Source organism: Protopterus annectens, chromosome 1.part0 (assembly GCF_019279795.1).
Source record: "Protopterus annectens isolate FY-2018-M chromosome 1.part0, PAN1.0, whole genome shotgun sequence".
NCBI classification, from domain to species: Eukaryota; Metazoa; Chordata; order Ceratodontiformes; family Protopteridae; genus Protopterus; species Protopterus annectens.
This window is the reverse complement of record NC_056725.1, coordinates 1485580152-1485597495: the sequence shown is the minus strand read 5'-3', so window position 1 is coordinate 1485597495 and position 17344 is coordinate 1485580152. Positions and strand designations below refer to the sequence as shown.

Sequence of the window (17344 nt, the reverse complement as noted above, 5' to 3'; positions counted from 1 at the left end):
AGATGAAATTTGAATTTATTATATGAAAGTAAGATATGCTACCATTATGCTTTCTTGAAGGTACCACTATGAACATTTAAACCCTTTTTTGTGGTTATTTTGCCAAACTTTGTGGGTAGTATATTAAATTCCTTGTGCTTTGTTACCAAAAGAGTAAATGTACCACTATAAGTTTTGCTAATTTTCTGCATCCCTAACGCAGAGTACTGGGCAATGGGAGAAAAAAAAAAGAATAGGTTTGTATACAGAGTCTGCTCCCAGGCAGCTTGCATTTGATTAACAAGCCTAATCCTAGAGGGATTATCCAGGAGGGTATAGATTGAGTGGCATGTTTTGCAGTTCCTTCTATCCTGGGGAGGTTGAAGGATTTCTGTCAAAGGAATAACGATTTGATAGTGGAGACTGACACCTGTAATCTAGTGATGCATGCATGCGTAATGTGATGCACTTGAGTATTGAAAGTACGGCATGAAATGCCTCAGACTGTTATGAAGGTGGCCATTACCATAAATCACCTCAAATATTTCTTTACCAATAATTTCCTTTTCACATGGCTATTGCATTTGCCTTGGCTTGTGTCCTCTCTAAGGAAACTGAAAGACTGTAATGCCAAAGATGCAGCTTTTGCTAAAGTGATAGTTGTGCCACACCCACCAGATTGTGATTTATTGTGTGCAGTTAGAATGTTTATTTATTTTTTTAAACACCTTTATTGAATTATCACTTAAGACACAGGCAGATGTATATTTGTATATAAAAGACAACAAACCATATTAACATAACATTATTGTTATTTATTAAGGGACTTTAAGTATGAATGCATACTTGAAAATCTTCGGGGAGGCGGTATTTTACTCTGGGTATATAAATCTATAACATCTTGTCTCATCAAGTCTGAGCAGGCATAAAAAACTTTAATTGTCCAAATTCTTAATGGTACTTCTCCAAACTTTTATATAATTTTTTTACATACAGCTCTCCCAGCTATTGACAGTGGTTCCCACTGGCAATATCTAAAGAATCTGGACAACTGTCTGGATAAAAAGGGTGAAATATTACTTATTGGGAATTTTTAACTACCCCAGAATTTACTGGAATATCCTAAGTGGCATCTCCTATCTTGACAAGGACTTCATTAATATTTTGGAATTTTTTTGGGATGACTCAACTAGTTAAGTTTAATACTAGAGGAAATAGCGTACTGGATCTCATCACTAATGTACCCAGAAAGGTTGCTTTTTCAAAGTTACTTTCTTCGCTGGGTATATCTGACCCCACTGTTCCATATCTTTTATACAAGACATAGCAACCCATTCCATTTTACAGTCACTGAAATATGAATTTGATAAAGGCACAGTACAAACTTTTCCATTGCAGTTAACCAAAATTGGTCTACCCAAGTACAGAGTTTAGACCGTTGCTACGGATATCAGAATATTGAAGAATATCTACCAGCTTGTGTTTATTCCTCAGGGAGAAGAGAAAATAACAAATATTCATTTCCATAATAAAACAATTTAAGAAAAAAAGAGAAGCTATAAAACATTTAGATAATTTCCAACTGACATCAGTAGCAAGATACTTAAGCAAATAGTAGGATTTTAAAAATAAAATTAAGGCTATCAAGGCGTGTTATGAAAGTAAGTTGATATGCAATTGGAAGAATAAGAAAGTATTTTATAAATATATAAGTAACTCAGGCAAGAGAGAGAGTTCAATATTTACACTGTTAATTGATAGCGGAACCACTAGAGATATTAGTAGGATATGAATTTAATCTTTTTCATACTAACATTGGCTTGACTAACATGGGTGATGGCATTGCAATTTAGTGAAAGGTTCTTGTCCAGATCTATCTGAATCAGTCCTACTAGATGCCTTTTCAAAGTTAAAAGATACAACATCCATGGGCCTGGATCCGACTTCAGACAATCTGTTACTTCGAAGAGTATACTTACACCTAGATTAACTTTAATATTTAATAAACTATTGGAAAAGGGTAAGGTTCCTGAATTGTGGAAACTATCATGTGTATTTATAAGAAAGGGAAGAGAGACCAGTTGAAAACTATAGGCCATTTAGTTTAACTTCACTAATTTGGAAGTGTTTTGAGAAATGCTTATTGGACCTTATAACTAATTCCAAGAACAGTATAGATGCACTAGATAGTGATCAGCATGGTTTCACTAGAGGAAAATGAACACTGGTTAAGCTAGTTAATTTTTATGACTATATAACAGAAGCTATTGATCTGGGTTTATCTCCTTTTGCAGTTTTTTTTTTTTTTTTTAACTTATCTAAGACATTTGATAGCCTACCATGTGTGGTTATTATGAAGTGTTTAAGTGATTATAAAATAAACATTACAGGGTGGATTGGAAACTGGTTGCTGGGTAGAAAACAGCGTTAAGATTCAGAGTGTTCACTCTAATTATCTAGATGTAAAAGCTGGCATTCCTCAGGGACCTGTGTTAGGTCCTTCCTTGTTCAGTCTGGTGTTAACATTTCCCAAGAACAAAAAATACTGCGTATCAAAGTGAACTAATGATTGTAAAATTAGATTAGCAATACAAAAACCTTCTGACGTAGATGAGCTAAATAAATATCTAAACTTAGCAACTGGGCAAAGAACATAGGATAATCATTTAGTATAGACAAGTGCCAAGTTAAATATTTTTCATATAAAATTATTAAGCAGCTGGTTTATTTGATGGCTACTCAACTAGTGGGAGTTAAGGAATATAATGATTTAGGAATGCCGATTACTTTAAATTTTTCTGTTAAATCTCATTCTGAGCTCATAGTAGCCAGAGCTACTAAACATGTGGGCTGTTTATTAAAACTGCCACCAAGGGATGAAAGCATACTAACAAAATCCAAGAAAACGCTCAGCAAATGGATTCTTCTCCAAAGATATTTATTGCGGATAATCCAAATCACACGAAAAGCAAACAAAAACTCCACCAAGTGAGGATTAAGCCACCATAAGCGCTTTTGTCCCCAAAAGTACACATTAACATTATATGGTAGTGCTATACATGTTGCTTGTAGGATATATTTTTTATTAACTTTTTATTTTTTATTTTTACTTTCTATTATACATTTTTAACATATACTTTTAAAAACTGTTGCTTTATAGGATGCATACATATATACATATACATATTTTTTATATGGTCTGATTATTCATAATTGCTGACTTAAAATGCATGAGTTGTGTTTTTTTTCTTTATCTGTCTTTCTGGGGGGAAGTGATGTCGCACAACAAATGTATTTAAAGGATATGATGTCTTTTTGCTGCCATCTGATGAAGTTCCATGTTAATGTGTACTTTTGGGGACAAAAGCACTTATGTTGGCTTAATCCTCACTTGGTGGAGTTTTTGTTTGCTTTCCGTGTGATTTTGATTATCTGCAATAAATATTTTTGGAGAGGAATCCGTTTGCTGAGCGTTTTCTTGGATTTTGTGGTTTTTGGACTTTTTTGTTTCATTTCTTGGTTGCTGACACCCTCAACATTATGGATGCCTCTAGCACTGGGACTGAACAGTCAAGTGTGTCGAATTTAACGGAAGGCAGAAGTACTAATGATATTTCACTTCCTGTCAGTTCTTCTGGCTCCGGTTGTGACTTAACAGTGTTGATTCATCATTTAATGGCTCAAATGGAGCGTATTGAACAGCTTTCACAAATATTGTTGCATCCTACTCCTACAAGCTTACTTTCATCTGGCTTGGATGATATGGACACTAATTCGAGTGGAGCTTTGAATGCTTGCCAACATAGCAAAAATATTCTTCCTATGGTTAAAGCAAATCAGGTCAGTGACTTAAATGGAGCGAATGCTTGTTCTAGTAAAGACTTGTGTTAATACACGTGTAAACATGCACAAAGACATTTCTTACAGTGGCATGTGTCTTGATACTTTCAGCAGTAATGTTACACCTAACCAGTCCATTTCTAACGGTTTAAATGAGTTGGACAGGGTGTTACTTGAGATTAAGCGCTTGCAAATGGATAACTGTTACTTTAGGGAATGTATAAACAAAAAAATTGTCCCTAAAGGCTTAAGGATGTGGCATTATCCGACTAGTCTTGTTGATAACTCTCCCTTTCATAGGGATTTAATTAAACTCTTTGACCGTTTTGGTACAGAATACATAGAAATGGTCATTAAATACAATGATATGCAGCTTGATAGCTGGTGTCATTAAGCAAAGGATTTGAACAGAAAAATAACACAAGGCATATTTCCTGTTAACCAGTTTGATTACACCCGCATTTTTCGTACCACAGAGGAAAAAATAGAGGTAATAAAGAAAAGGAAAACTAAAAAGATCTTAAGGGATGTGGATGAATATGGAGCAGACAATGCTTACCCACCCCCTCCCCGTTCACTGGAGTGGTACCCTGGTAGACAATTTCACATTGATGGGGTTGATTTTGGTGAACATGAGCAAGATGCTAATTGCTTAAATGACTCTTTTTTTTTTTTTATAGAGGGGGAAGAGTACCCCCCACTAAGGAGATTGGAGTGCATCCAGAACAAATGGATGGCCAATGTCAACAATTCAGTCCAACCACAGGGGCCGAGTTACAGGAACAACTACCCCCATCTGGCATGAGGGAACTACAAGAGGTCCTGGGGGGGGGGGAACTTAATACCTCCTGGTTTGACATTTTCTGAGTCTGCTATTGCTGATTGTGGTGTAACTTCTACCACTGTATCTATGTTTAATGTATTCCATTTGCCCCTTTTGTCAGTGAGTGTCAATAGCACACAGGATTTTAAAGTTTATAATTTTACAGAATTGCAGTTAGATGTGCACCTGTGTGATCTATTGGCGAAAGGTTTTTCTTTTATACCTTCTAAATCGGTCAATGTAGTTGATAGTATTACGGACCTCAAACAATATGTGAGAAAACTGAATTTGCATCTACTCTTTCAGGGAGTTGAGAAGGTTATCCCCCCAAAAAAGTCTCTAGTACTTGCAATCCCCCTCTACACCCCTTGTTGGACATTTTTGAAAAAGTTTGTGAAATTGACATCCGAGAGTACTGCACCCAGAAAAGTGGTTTGACCTCTATGATTAAGAATAATTTAAGTGAGGAAGAAGGTTTTGAGTTATCACTACTTGCTAATAACATAAGCATAAGGGCTATGAAACCCGACAAGGGGGACAGTGTTGTATTAATGCATCAGAGTGACTATATTAGGTAAATGTATGAAATTATTGACACCCCTACATATATAGAAAGCTGAATGGAGCTTACAGAAAAATTAGGGAGCACTTGGAAGACGTATTTATAGAAAGACTCATTTCTATAGATGAATTACATTTTTTGTCTACTGATTTTCCAGTTACACCAGTCATCTTTGGGATTCCCAAGATGCATAAGAATTTATGCCAGCCCCCTATGCGCCCTATTGTGGATGCGAGGGATTCCATTACACACCCTATGGCAAGGTTCCTAGATATTGAACTAAAAGAATTTCTTAAAAGGGAACCCTTGCTCTGTAAAGATTCCTGGGATTGTTTGAGGAAGATAAATGAAACCAAGTTTGATAAATCATATGTTTTGATTACAATCGATGTGAAGGATCTTTACAGTGTAATTCCACATGATATAGGTACAGAATGGTTTTTTGAATATCTTTTTTCAGTTGGTCTACCACATGATAGGTGTGTAATGTTGGTACATTTATTAGACTTGGTGCTGCGTAACAATTTTGTTCTATGTGATAAGAAATACCATCTACAAGCTCAAGGGGTGGCCATGGGTGCAGCATGTGGTGGGTTATATGCTAACATTGTTATGGTAGAATGGGAAAGGAGGATGTTCATCGTGTTACACTGCTGCAGTCATCACACTTGGGTTATCCTGCCGTCAGGCGGTCCCGCAGTCGGCCAGAGTTCCAAAGTCTTGGTCCGGCGTCGGTTGCTGTCGCTTCTTCCCTGACGTCAGTGCGCCAGGGGTATAAAAGATGCATCCGACGCCATTTTCTTCAGTCTTTCTTGCCGCGCGGTGCCCGAAGCAAAAGCAGTTCGCAAGTGCCGGTCGTCCGACTCCTGAGATTTTCGAAGTCGAATTTCAGATCCGAAGTTTTCAATAAAGCTGAGTACCCCATTGGGGAAACTTTTTTTTCTTGCCTCAGACCGATGTCAGAAAAAGTTAATAATTGTATTTCTTGTGGGAAGCAAATACCTCATAAGGACTTCCACTCTTACTGTATTCCATGCCTAGACCCTGATCACAACGTCACTAGTTGTCTGTTTTGTGCTAGATTTAACAAACGCACTATAAAACGACGTTTTGATTTTTCTTTGCACTACTTTGGCCACAGATTCAATTATACTATGACGTCGGATCAACCGACCGCAATTATGAAAAAAACGCAAAGACAAGGATAAGGACAGACATCTGAGGTCCAAAACCAACGATGAAGCCTCTTCTAGGCCAGTCGCCGGTTCGCCGTGAGGTGCTTTCGCAGCCCCTGACACCCGCTACCTCAGAGCCACGGGCCGCTTCCAACTCCCACGTGGAGACAACTAGGCCTCTGGAAACTCAAGGTATTGGGCCTACGGAAACTAACCCCTCAGATGGGTCCGGAGCCGCTGAGCAGGCATTGGCTTCTGAGGGTGTCTTCAGACCTTCACAGCTTACCATTAAAGAAACAGCCAAGACAAAAACACCATTAAAGACAAAGAAGCAAGTACAGCATTCTCCCAGACAGTCCTCCATGCCTAAGAAACAGATGCTTAAAATGGCCGAAGACCTCATTACACTAATCGGGGGTTCCCATCCCCCTCCTGAGAAAAGGCCTAGGCAGGATACAGACTATGATTCCTCTGATCAGGTTTCCATTTCCTCTGATTCCTCTTCAGACCAGGGATTCTCTCTACCCCCCCTATGAGGACTCTGATGCTGAAGAATCCATCCCTTCAGCCTCTCCTCTTGAGGATTATTCTTTTGGGGAAACCTTACACACCATGAGGGAGCATTTCCATTGGGAAAGTCAGGAGTATTCAGAATCTAAGAAAAGGCTCAGGGACTTCCTTTTATTGCCTCAGCACAGACCCCTAGCTATCCCGCCTGTGTTAGATATTGTGGATGATGTGTTCTCTGAATCCAGTTTATCTCTTGATTCTTTATCCCCTGCACCAGCCAAGCCAGATAGGTATTCTAGAGTCCCTGACTCTCATAAGTTTCTTTATAAAAACCCCTCTGCTGATCCAGAAACTATTTCCCAGGGTCCCAAAGGGGTTAAGGCTTCCATTGCAAAAAATCCAGTCCCCTCTGACAGAGATTCCAGAGCATTGGATAGATGGGGGAAGAAAGTTTACATCTCTGCAACTTTAGCAGTAAGGGCTTTAAATTGCCAGTTTCACATGCTTAAGTACCAACAATATTTAATGGCTCAGTTAAAACAGAAAATGCTTGCAAGCTCAGAAGCCCCTGACTATAAGGAAATGCAGGATTTATTGCATGCAGTTGAACAGGTGGGAAAACATACTCTGCAATGTGGTTTTGATTCTTTAGAGGCCTCTTGTAGAGCAGCAGTTACAGGTTCTGTGATTCGAAGACATGCTTGGTTAAAAGAACAGAGTTTACCTGATCATGTTAAGGCAAAATTATTGGATGCTCCTTTACAGCATGATACCTTGTTTGGTGTTAAGGCAGAAGAGGTGTTAAAGAAAATGGAGGATAAAGCTAAATCTATGCAAACAGTCAAAGATTTCTTACAGGTACAGCCACCTCGATTTAGCAGAAATTGGCCTACAAAGAATTGGTCCTTTCCAGTGTCGGACAGGCCACAGAGAGGCAGACCTCAACCCCGAGGCTCTAACAGACCACGACAGTGGGGCACCTCAACCCCAAAAGGAGGTGAGGACAAGTCTCAACCTTACTGGAAACAGTCCCAATGACTTCCCCCTGTGTACGCCAAGCACTCCCCTTTTGGCAGCCCCCTTAGGGGGAAAACTAGCACTTTTTTCTCAAAATTGGCAATCACCCAAGACAAATGGGTTCTGAATATTGTATCTCACGGTTACAGATTCCACTTTCACACTTTACCAAGGCTGAAAGGAATGCCAACCTGCCACAAAATCAATGGGGAGAGGCTCAAAAACAAATTTCAGCCCTCATGGACATGAGAGCTATTCAAAAAGTACCACAGCAAGAACAAGGACAAGGATTTTACTCAAGACTCTTCCTGGTCCCCAGAAAGGACAAAGCCTGGAGACCATTTCTAGACCTGTCAACTCTAAATACTTACCTGGATGTTCCGAAATTCTAAATGTTAACACTACAGCAGCTTCTTCCCATGATGGGCAAGAAGGCTTTGCTTGTTACTCTGAACCTCAGAGGCATACCTGCATGTCCCTATCAGACAAAATTGCAGAAGATACCTCGGATTCAAAGCTGGTACAATGCACTACCAATTCTCTGCACTGCCCTTTGGCTTATCTACTGCGCCCAGGGTCTTTACAAAGTGCCTGGCACCAGTAATTGCATTTTGCAGACAAAAAGGAATTCAAATATATCCGTACCTGGACGACTGCCTCATTCAAGCAGAGACAAAAGACATTCTTCTAAAGCATCTGGCATTTGTAAGAAGGTTTCTAATTTCTCTAGGGTATACAGTAAACGAAAAGAAGTCAAAACTAGTGCCCTCACAGCAGATAACATTCCTGGGTGCCAGCTTAAATACAACGGCCCAGATGGCTTACCTCACGCCAGACAAACAAGGACAACTGACTCAATACTTTCAATTACTAGCAAAGAAGTCCCATCTCCCTGCAAGAAAGATTCTGCAGGCCCTAGGATTCATGGCATCCTGCATACTACTAATTCCATATGCCAGACTGCATATGAGAAAATTACAGTGGTACCTAAAAAGTGTATGGACTCAACACTCTCACAGTTTAGAAGCAGTAATTCCAATAATTCCCTGCCTACAACAGGAGTTTCGATGGTGGGCACAGGCATGTCACCTCAACAAGGGTCAGCCTTTCACTCTACCCACAGCCAGGCAGACTCTAACAACAGATGCTTCGGATTACGCCTGGGGAGCACCCATGGCAGGAAAATGTATTCAGGGCAAGTGGACCACAGACCAAATGCATCTTCACATCAATCAAAAAGAGATGTTGGCTGTTCAAAATGCCCTAACAGCTTTCAAGGACCTTCTGCATCCAGGACAATTACTATTAAGGACAGACAACACCACAGTAATGTGGTACATACACATGCAAGGGGGCACTCATTCTTATCCCCTGTGCAGTCAAGCCATGAACTTGTGGAACACAGCTCTAACTTATCAAGTTCATCTGCAAGCATAATTCCTGCCAGGAATTAAAAATACTCTGGCAAACAATCTAAGCAGAAATATCATGGACCCTCACGAATGGAAATTGAATCCACAAGTCTTCAGCATGGTAACACAAAAATGGGGATGCCCAGACATAGATCTTTTTGCCTCCCCACTGAATTGCCAACTACAAAAATTCTGCACAAGGACGTACCACACACAAGCATGGAAAGTGGATGCTCTCTCATTCAGTTGGAAAAACCTAAAAGTTTATGCCTTCCCACCTCTGCCTCTCCTTTCAAAGGTACTCTTAAAAGCCAGACAAGAAAAAACACAGATGATCCTGATTGCTCCAGATTGACCACGCCAGCACTGGTACCCAATCTTAAAGAACTTAGCTCAAGGCCCACCATGGATTCTGCCTCAAACTTCACACCTTCTGACTCAACGAAGCAATCAGATCCTGCACAATCAGGTCAAAACACTAAACCTGGCTGCATGGCAGATCCATTATTCAGACAGGCAATACCTCTTTCTAAAGCTGTTATGGATGTCATTTTTGAGGGCAGGAGGGCTAGCACCAGGAAATCTTACTCAGAGAAATGGAAGAGATTCTGCTCCTGGAACCAGGCTCAAAGCCTTGACCCTCTTGTCCCAAACATACCTCAGATTTTACAATACTTAACTGAGATGCTGGACAAAGGCCTATCCTTCTCATCAATTAAGATCCACGCCTCTGCCGTTTCAGCACATTTCAACACGGATCCTCCTTTATTCTCTCATCCCTTGCTGAAGCAGTACCTCAGAGGGGCAAAAAACATAAGACCGCCCCGGAGGGCACCAACACCAACTTGGGACCTCAATTTTGTCTTAGAAAAACTGACCCTGCCACCTTTTGAGCCAGTCAATACAGCTGAACTAAAATCTTTATCATGGAAAACAGCTCTGCTCCTGGCAGTAACTTCAGCACGAAGAGTCTCAGAGCTGCAGGCATTAATGGCAGTGGAACCTTTTATAATTTTTCATCAGTACAGGGTTTCTTTAAGGACAAACCCTACCTTCATGCCAAAGGTGGTATCTAGTGTGGCCCTTAACCAAACCATCCATTTGCCAACTTTTTATCCAAACCCCCAGAATAAAGGGGAGAAACTTCTGCACTCTTTGGACATACACAGACAGCTACGCTTCTACTTGGACAAAACAAAAGCTTTCAGGAAAACTGAGCAACTGTTTGTGGCATATGCTGCAGGATCACAGGGCAAGGCTATCTCAAAGCAAACTATCTCCAAATGGATAGGACACTGTATTCGTTACTGCTACACACAGCATGGAAAATCAGTCCCTAATAATATTAGACCACATTCTACCAGAGCAACAGCCACTTCAACAGCCTTTCTCAGAGGAGTACCAACCAAGGAAATTTTGGAGGCGGCAACTTGGAGTTCAGTGCACACCTTTACCAAGCATTACCACTTGCCTATTTACTCTAAATCCAGAGCAGGATTTGCCACTGCAGTCCTGCAGGGCCTCATAGCCAATCCTAATTCTTTATAGACCAGCCACCCAACCTTAGCTTTGGGATTCTACCCAAGTGTGATGACTGCAGCAGTGTAACACGATGAACATAGTACAGTTTTGTACCTACCATAAATGTAGATGTTCGAGTGTTCACACTGCTGCAGTCCAGGTTACCCTCCCTCCATCCCCTCTGTCCTAGCTGGGCTTATCTATACCGGTCTATCCTATACAACCTTTGTGGTGTATTTGCTTGTATCTGAAGGTATTGTTTTTATTTTATATATATATATATGTATATATATGTATATATATATATATATATATATATATATATATATATATATGTTTTGTTAGCAATATGTATTGCCTACCTACCTGGGGGCACCTGACATCTGGGGCAAGAAAAACTGAAGAAAATGGTGTCGGATGCATTTTTTATACCCCTGGCACACTGAAGTCAGGGAAGAAGCGACAGTAACTGACGCTGCACCAAGACTTTGGAACTCTGGCCTCCTGCGGGACCACCTGACTGCATAATAACCCAAGTGTGATGACTGCAGCAGTGTAAACACTCGAGCATCTACATTTATGGTAGGTACAAAACTGTACTTTTTTGACACAGTCTACCTTCTTCCCACACTGTCACGTGTACACCCGTTTCCTTGACTATATTTTCATTTTATGGAAGGGTCCCAAGGACCTAATCCATCCATTTTTGGATTACATAAATGCTATCACCTCTTTTTTACAATTTACACACACCATTGAAGAGACTAGTATAGCATATTTGGATGTTTTGTTGAAAAAAGACTATGTACTTAACAGATTTGTGGCTGTAATACACCAAAAGGAGACCTATTCTAACAGTTTTCTCCACTTCACGAGCTGCCACCCCTTTCCCCAAAAACGAGGGGTGGTAAAGGGCCAATTTGTTAGAGCAGCCAGAATGGTGAGCCTGTGGGATGACTTTTTAATAGAATGTAATAACTTAAAACACATGTTTTGTAAGAGGGATTACCCCAGGGAACTCACCAAAAATATCATGGGTGAAATGGTTGAAAAAAGGAATGTCCACTTTCGGCCTATTTTAGATCCACAGACCAGTACTTCTCCATCAAACCTTGATACTCTAACACCACATCAGGGTGTTGTAGGTGGGGTCCGTACTGCCACATCCACAGAAGCTATTTGTGATTTTAATATGGCCTTTAATCAGGGTTCACCAAAAGTGTTTACTTGCTACCTTTGCTTATGACTCTAAAAATGTTCTTAACATTTTGACTAAAAACTGGGAACTTCTAATAAGTGATAGTGCCATTAGGGGCTCCATTGGTGCTAAGCCTATTTGTGTGTATAAGAGGGGTTGAAATCTAAAGAATATATTGGAGTGTAATGTGAGTAGTACAGGATTTGGTTTTACTCATAAATGTGGGAGATGCAAATTTTGTTCCTTTATTTTTGAGAATAATGAAGTTAAAATCAATAATATTAAACTAAGGTTGCGATTTAAGGGCTCGTGATACGGAGAGGGTTGTGTATGGTACAGTATGCGATACATGCCCTTGTTTTTATATAGGAAAAAAAGAACGAAAACTTAGTCAGAATAAGTGAGCGTGTAAGGAACATCAGGGACAAGTCTGAATTCAGTGCCCTTGCTAGGCATACTACACAACACCCAGACTACACATTTAAATTCTTTATTTTGGATATAATACCTTGTTCCGAAAGAGGGTGGGCCTGGCAGTACTTATTAGAAAAAGCGGAGCTAGTGTGCCAGCTCCGTTTGAATGCTACATGCTGGCCGGGTCTCAATGACAGTGTTTCTATTTCTAGTTTACTAAAACTAAAAGCACTGCAGAGATGATTAACATAGGTTTTCTATTCTGGTTTTCCCTGATGGGTTTGCTGGTTGTATTTGAGCAAATGCAAGGCACAGAGCTGTTTAAGCTGTTTTAAATGGTAGTGCTATACATGTTGCTTGTAGGATGTATTTTTTATTAACTTTTTATTTTTTATTTTTACTTTCTGTTATATATTTTTTAACATATACTTTTAAAAAATGTTGCTTTATAGGATGCATACATATATACATATATATATTTTTTATGGTCTGATTATTCATAATTGCCGACTTAAAATGCATGAGTTGTGTTTTTTTTTTCATTATCTGTCTTTCTGGGGGGAAGTGATGTCACACAACAAATGTATTTAAAGGATATGATGTCTTTTTGCTGCCATCTGATGAAGTTCATGTTAATGTGTACTTTTGGGGATGAAAACACTTATGGTGTCTTAATCCTCACTTGGTGGAGTTTTTGTTTGCTTTCCGTGTGATTTGATTATCTGCAATAAATATTTTTGGAGAGGAATCCGTTTGCTGAGCGTTTTCTTGGATTTTGTGGGTTTTGGACTTTTTTGTTTCATTTCATGAAAGCATACTAACACTAGTATTCAAAACTTCTGTCAGACTTCTCCTGGAATACAATTATTTATGTGCCTATACAAGAGGACAGCCGAGAAGGCTGGAGGGAGTTCAGAGGAAATTTATCAAAAAAAAAAAAAATACTTGAGGGCAAATGATTTGGATCACAATGTGAGACATTAAAATTATTTGGCATCTGTTACAGGTATATTCTGGCTAAATTCATCTTAGCATACAATTTTTTTATGATCCAGTTCTGCAAATCATGTTCAATTTGGAGACTAATGCCTGCATTAAAATGTATAGCAATATACAGTTGTAACGAAAATGGGCAATTCTGCGATGAGGTGTCAGTATATTTCTGTTAGAAATACAAAACTATGGAATGACATCCCATTTAATGTTAAACAATCCAAGAGCTTGGAAACTTTTAAGAAAAATGTAGATATGAGCTGGTAGAAGGCCTATATACCATAGCTGAAGGAATCAGCATTTCTTGATGGCCGATTGGCCCAAAATGCTGTCTTTGAAATTATGAAATTAAGTTGCAAACATTATATATTACATATAATCTTTTGTACATTTATCACAAATTCAGCATTACCTAACTTGATCAATTCCTGCCTTCCCTTAAACATCACTCCTCCAAAACATTATTCTGCATGTATTGTTCCAACAATGTCCATTTTTACTGTGTTATTTACTTCTACATTTTCCTAATGATCCCACTTCAGTTATTTTATCTCTGTTACAACATTCAGTGTTCCAAATACAATTGTCTTAGATGTTGATGTCCATTCCCTAGTAATTGCTTTTTTGGCAGCCACTAGAATTGAACTTAACAAGGCCTTACTATGTCTAGGCAATTCAGATCCTGTATCCCGGCTCAAAAAATCACTTCCTTATTTATGTTTGATCACCTGTTATGTTGGACAGAATGCTTTGTAGGAATTTTTTACACTCTGCCAACTCATTACACTCCCAAAACACATGTTCCCAGTTACTCCTTTCTTCTGAATCACATCTCCAGCATTTGCCATCTACCTGTGGAAAACTCTTTGGAGCCTGCTTGGGGTATAAAAATACCTATGCAAACACTTCCAAGCAAAAATCCTAAATCTTCTAGAATTTGCATATTTCGGGTCCATACATATGTCCTCCCATTGTTTCCTTGTGAGTTGCTTATCCAGTTTCTCTTCCCAATCTTTTCTGTCCTCCTCTGATTGATTCCTATAGTTACCATGCAGTAACTTATATGCCATACTAATTATCCCTTTTTAACAGCAGCCTCTGTTCTAGATTCAGTTAAAAACTCTACCAGAACAGGTCTTTCATATAGGATTCCCCAATTACTTTCTCTTTGCCTGTACTCAAATATCAATCCTTGATAGGAAAGACGGTATGTAGCCTGCATTCCAAATGTGTTCTTGGATTCTTCCCTTTCTGTTACCTTTCCTTCTCTAGATATTTGCTGCCAGTACCTTGGTTCCTTTGCCAGTTTTCTCTAGTATATTCTAGCCCCTTTTTTCATATTCCCTGTACCCCTAATTGCAGTCATTCTTATCGGCAAAATCTCCTTTCTTCATTCTCATTTTGGCTTACTTTTTGAACACTTCCTGCTGCCTTTAGGAATATAATATTCCTGTGTTGCTGCTGTTCTCTTTAAAGATGTACATCCAAACTCCCACTCTCTCCTTATTTCTTGAATTACCACCCTGCTTCATCATCCATCGTCCATCATCCCTTTCCAGATTCAAGTATAGCTTTCTATTTGTGTTTTATATATATATATATATATATATATATATATATATATATATATATATATATATGAGCCTTAACTAAAATTCTAAAATATCGCTTCAAATCAGGTAATCTTAAGCCACCTTGTATTGGAAGGATCTACTTATCCCACTTGACTCTTGCCCTTTTCTCCTCCCAGATTAATTCCTTCAGGTCTTTGTAAATTACTGTCTGCAACTTCTCTTCTGGTTGATAAAAATATGCTTGCCCTGTATACAAAACTGAAAGGACTAAAAGCATTTTTGTTGCTTGTACATTGCTATCCGTAGCCATAAATAGTAGCTTCCCGTTTTTCAGTTTTTGTATTATCTTTTGATTAGTCTCTTCCAACATATCCTTAACTGCCATAACAGAATCTTTTTAATCCATACTCCTAAGTACTTCATTTTATAAGGTGCCCATAAATATCAGTATTGCTAGACCAATTCATGTGTGAATACATAGTTTACAGATATAGCTTTTGTTTTATCTTCATTAATTTTATATTCCAGAAAGACTTGAAACTTTCTCAAGATGTTCCACAACACTGAGATGTCCTTTTCTGGTTTTATCAGCTACAAAATGATAATTGCACATAATTGTGAAGACGTCGGCTGCCTTGCTTTATAACACTGACAACCTGATGTCAGTCTACAGACGATGGCAGCTGACAAAAAAAAACATTGAGTCTGGTATTCGGGCCAGCTGAGGGCTACCACAGCAGGGATAACCCCACAGGTGACGACTGCAACAGTGAATACACTCACACCTACATTTATGGTAAGTGTACACAACTGTACTTTTCAAATTAACATCTGCAGACACAGCCGTAAAGTAACCTAAAATTAAGGATACCCATGCTAAGATGAATACTACAGCCTGTGTTCCTACTTCCACTTATTGCTGTCTCTTCTTATCTTATCTTTATTCCTCTTCTAAATGTGAAAAACCGATTGTATGTTTTCAGAAAACGGTAACTTTTAGCTTTCTGGCCTTTATTGCATATCAGTCAGCTTCTTTCTGTGGAAACCAAAGAATAAAATGTACATTTGTCCTCCTCTACAGACTTCTCAAACAGAACATTTATTTATTAAACAAAAACTTTTCATTAGATTCATTGTTCTCTTATTTACTTGCTTACACAAAAAATAGATTAGATTAAGCCCAGGGCCTTAATCCAGACATTCACCTTTACAAAAGTAAGAGAAAACATATCAACTCTGCATATACTATAGTCTGTGCACTTTTACACCCAATTCCCTACCTGAACAACCCAAGATTACAGCATATTAATTGAAACATGTTTTTGTCCAGCATTTCTTCTCTTTTTACGTTGTGATGTCTACATTTCTTAAAACTGAAAGGGAAGATAAAATGTGCTTGCTTACTTTAGTATCCTTGTCACATAGAGCAGCAACTGAAAATGCTTTACTACATAACATGATTTTATATCCTGAAATGTTCTATGCAAATACTGTTATGAACAACAATTGTTATACTTACTGTTTTCCCTTTCCTTTTAGTGTCCTTCCAAACATTAATGTCAGGAAGTGGGATATATACTTATTAGACCCCCACAAGTTTAACAAAGTCAACAAAAATCCAATCTTTCTTTTTATTGCAAAGCCATATTTCACAAATGCGGTTGATGCTTTATAATTTCATATTTATTCACTAATTTCAGTGTTGCTGGTCATCTTCATGTTCATCTCCAACTTCTAACCCCAGACTTTGGTTCAAGCCAAGGAACTTCTGATTTTTCTAGTCAACTCCTGATCTGTCTTCTGTCCCTCAAGCATTTTCCTTTGGAACATTGAAAAAAGGTTTCACTGGCAAAGTAAAAAGAAGACCTCAGAGGACCGGAACACTGAACCCTGTTGCCACTCCAAAAACCAGCAAAGTCTCAATCTGAGCTTTATTATCAGAAGAATGAGAAGCAGGCTTACTTTTTGGTGGACAAACTTTATTTCCTCCTTGGCCTGTTATGCATCAAAAATGACTTTGACTCTCCAGGAAAAATATTCTGAAGACAGCTTGGATGCAACAGCTTTAATCTCATACGTGCCACTCAACATTCACTGATTGCTAGGATGAATTTGCTTCTCTTTTGCCTAGTGTACTGTGAATAATCATTTTCCACAAACACTCTAGATATAGACAAAAAGGGAAAGAGCATTGAATTGTATTAAGAAATGCAGAGTGATAGCAAATAGCAATTTTTAATACTTTGCCCTTTTGCCACCATTTTGTCAGGATCAATTCTTATGTATCCTTTCAGTTAGCAAATCCTGCTGTGGAATACCAGTCCAG

At 38.7% G+C, this 17344-nt stretch overlaps 1 protein-coding gene across 2 annotated transcripts in view; it reads left to right on the top strand.

The window, feature by feature from the left end:
• Positions 1 to 17344, top strand: part of TMEM120A (transmembrane protein 120A) — a 499311-nt gene that overhangs the window by 284295 nt on the left and 197672 nt on the right. The window lies entirely within an intron of this gene.